The sequence below is a fragment of the Euphorbia lathyris genome, chromosome 1 (assembly GCF_963576675.1).
Source record: "Euphorbia lathyris chromosome 1, ddEupLath1.1, whole genome shotgun sequence".
NCBI classification, from domain to species: Eukaryota; Viridiplantae; Streptophyta; class Magnoliopsida; order Malpighiales; family Euphorbiaceae; genus Euphorbia; species Euphorbia lathyris.
The window spans coordinates 29,058,108-29,062,349 of NC_088910.1; positions in this window are offsets into that span (position 1 = coordinate 29,058,108).

Sequence of the window (4,242 nt, forward strand, 5' to 3'; positions counted from 1 at the left end):
TACGGGTGAGACAAATTTATATAACAAAAACTCTATGAAATGATGCGGATGGCGATAAGTTATAACTATGACAAACAATGACTCCCAATATATATACGGTTAATGATTTACTCTTGCAATGACGACTACGTGTAGTGTGACCGACCTATGAAGTACTTAGACTACGTGGTTCCTAGTCAAGGCGTGTCTAATGCTTGGGACCAGAAATTAGGGCCCGTAAGTTCCGTGGTTTGTCAATTCCTACGGTTTCCGGAGCGTCACTTTCGGTAAGGCAACACCTATATGAATCCCTAAAGATAGCCCGAATGGCGGCGGAAATCACGTTCTCCTACACAATAATCAATTACGAGTATCAAAACAAGTAACAAACATTAACACATATATGGAAAAAGAGATTATGAATCATAAATTATAAATATGGAGAATGTAAATATGAAATACAATCAAGCCTAGTACATAGGGAGAGTACAAGCTAATTAGCAAGTGAAAATGGAAGAATCCACCCTCGGAACTAGCTAACCGGACTCAAGGCCGTCTCTTAGGACTTGGAGGTGGAGCTTTCGAGCTTGGTGAATGGAGATGGAACGGAACTTCGATGGAATGCCGGAATTAACGAACAAGCTCTCAAGGTGATAGAGTTTTGCTAAATAAAATAAAATCTCAAACTATATAACAAGAACTTAAACTATAGTAACAATTGTATATCAAAAGCTTGGTGTCCTTTAAATGAGTGCTAGTCACTCTTATTTATACACATCAAACAAGGGGCAGAGTTGTAATTTCATAAGATACAAGCATGGAGGAACATGATTTTCTGCAGATTTCCCATGACACGCCTCGCGTATGGTGGGGGACGCCCCGCGTATTTGCCCATTCTGTCAGAAATCTCCTGCATGTGGAACAAATCCAGATCTTATTGTCTCAACCACGCCCCACGTAGACTGGGATGCGCCTCGCGTGTTTGTGTTTCTGAGATTTTATTGCTTGAATTGGGTCTTTTACGCACCGCGTAGCTGAAGCATGCCTCGCGTAAATAAGTCTCTGAGTCTTTTAGGTCGAAGAACTTCCTTACACGCCCCGCGTATTTGGTGGGACGCCCCGCATAGGAGCAGTTGACTCTGGGAGACCATACAGTCTGACTTTCAGGATGAGGCTTATCATTTCTGACATATGTCATACGCCTCGCGTTGAGGTTGATACGCCCCGCGTATCGGTGAGTAGATCCCACGTGGTGCCTGTGGATTGAACAATTATTTCTGACCAAGTGTTCCACGCCCCGCGTGAAGGGTGATACGCCCCGCGTATGTCGATGGATTTTCGCTCCTTGCTCGTACCTGAAATACAATTCTCGAGAGTCGAGTTAGCTTGACGTTTTATTTTCTAAATTAATCAAAAATAAGGAAAATTAACCGAAAGTACGGAATTTATTTTTATTTCATTATTTTATTAAAACACTCTATTTTTGCAATTAAACTTATTTATTTCATCTAAAATTAAACCGTAAATCACGCTAAAAGATAGGGACGAAACGCCCCTATCAACCATCTGTCCTTGAACAACAATATTTAATTTCAATATTTGTTGTTTCTAATCTTTTCTTTTACATCATGATATTAACAATGCTTATCTACATGAAAAGATTGATGAAGAACTCTATTGTTCCACCAATTGGTTAAAATGCACCCCAGGGAACATCTATTACTTGATAGTCAGGTACTGGTTCTCGACACTTATAATTTTTTTAGATTATGTGACTATTACTGGAAATAACTAATGTTTTAATTCAAAAAGCAAACCATAGATTGAACTTGGCTTTCACTATTAAAGATTAGGGAATGGCTAAGTACTTTCTTTGGGTGGATTTAGCAAGGTTAGAATCAAGGATTTTTATTTCCTAGCATAAATACATTATAGACTTGATTACAGATACCAGTTTGACTAATGCTCATTCAGTTTTTAGTCCATTTCCTAGTGGTGTCAAATTGAACTGAATATTTATTGTTTCGAACACGCTTTTACTTATTGTTTAAGCCACATATAAATTGCATCAGCTTATCTTTTTCACACATGATTTGAATTATAGACCTAGCTTCACCACATCTACAACTTGCTATAGATTTCAAAGCAGCAATGACATCCCAAAGATGTTTTGGTTTGTTAAAGAAAACAGTTACAACCATTGATGCGTAGCGTACGGGTAGAGCTTCTACGACGAAATATATATTATGATAAGTGCGTTACGACTATGGATGTGATCTTCCTAAATGCTCTATCTCTACTAGACGCCACTACTTAGGGGCAAGTGTACCTCGTCGTATCAAGTAATAATCCGGTTAAGACCGGGTATCGAATCCACGGGATTTATAACTACAAGTATTAAACGACTCGGTTTTATATGTTATCTAAGCGGTGAATACTTTGAGTTGATTCGGGGAACAACTACAAACTACTCATAACTACGGGTGAGACAAATTTATATAACAAAAACTCTACGAAATGATGCGGATGGCGATAAGTTATAGCTATGACAAACAATGACTCCCAATATATATACGGTTAATGATTTACTCTTTCAATGACGACTACGTGTAGTGTGACCGACCCGTGAAGTACTTAGACTACGTGGTTCCTAGTCAAGGCGTGTCTAATGCTTGGGACCAGAAATTAGGGCCCGTAAGTTCTGTGGTTTGTCAATTCCTACGGTTTCCGGAGCGTCACTTCCGGTAAGGTAACACCTATATGAATCCCTAAAGATAGCCCGAATGGCGACGGAAATCGCGTTCTCCTACACAATAATCAATTACGAGTATCAAAACAAGTAACAAACATTAACACATATATAGAAAAAGAGATTATGAATCATAAATTATAAATATGGAGAATGTAAATATGAAATACAACCAAGCATAGTACATAGGAAGAGTACAAGCTAATTAGCAAGTGAAAAGGGAAGAATCCACCCTCAGAACTAGCTAACCGGACTCAAGGCCGTCTCTTAGGACTTGGAGGTGGAGCTTTCGAGCTTGGTGAACGGAGATGGAACGGAACTTCGATGGAATGTCGGAATTAACGAACAAGCTCTCAAGGTGATAGAGTTTTGCTAAATAAAATAAAATCTCAAACTATATAACAAGAACTTAAACTATAGTAACAATTGTATATCAAAAGCTTGGTGTCCTTTAAATGAGTGCTATTCACTCCTATTTATACACATCAAGCTAGGGGCAGAGTTGTAATTTCACAAGATACAAGCATGGAGGAACATGATTTTCTGCAGATTTCCCATGACACGCCTTGCGTATGGTGGGGAACGCCCTGCGTATTTGCCCATTCCGTCAGAAATCTCCTGCATGTGGACCAAATCCAGATCTTGTTGTCTCAACCACGCCCCGCGTAGACTGGGATGCGCCTTTCGTGTTTGTGTTTCTCAGATTTTATTGCTTGAATTGGGTCTTTTACGCACCGCGTAGCTGAAGCATGCCTCACGTAAATAAGTCTCTGAGTCTTTTAGGTCAAAGAACTTCCTTACACGCCCCGCGTATTTAGTGGGACGCCCCGCGTAGGAGCAGTTGACTCTGGGAGACCATGCAGTCTGACTTTCAGGATTAGGCTTATCATTTCTGACATATGTCATACGCCTCGCGTGGAGGTTGATACGCCCCGCGTATCGGTGAGTAGATCCCACGTGGTGCCTGTGGATTGAACAATTATTTCTGACCAAGTGTTCCACGCCCCGCGTGAAGGGTGATACGCCTCGCGTATGTCGGTGGATTTTCGCTCCTTGCTCGTACCTGAAATACAATTCTCGAGAGCAGAGTTAGCTTGACGTTTTATTTTCTAAATTAATAAAAAATAAGAAAAATTAACCGAAAGTACGGAATTTATTTTTATTTCATTATTTTATTAAAACACTCTATTTTTGCAATTAAACTTATTTATTTCATCTAAAATTAAACCGTAAATCACGCTAAAAGATAGGGACGAAACGCCCCTATCAAACCTCCTCGGACTTTAAAGTTTTACTTGTCCTCAAGTAAAAGAAATCGAAAGACAAGGGATTGAGATCATTAAGAAACAAACCGTCGGTTGGTTTTACCAAGTGCGTGATTCCGAAGCTAAAGTTTTATGCAAAGTTTTCGGCAAGTACCTACGCAAACAAATGAGTGACCAAAACTTGTTTGAAACCTCCATGATCAAATTTAATAGGCAATATTAACGGGGGTTGATTATCTTTTGAGAACC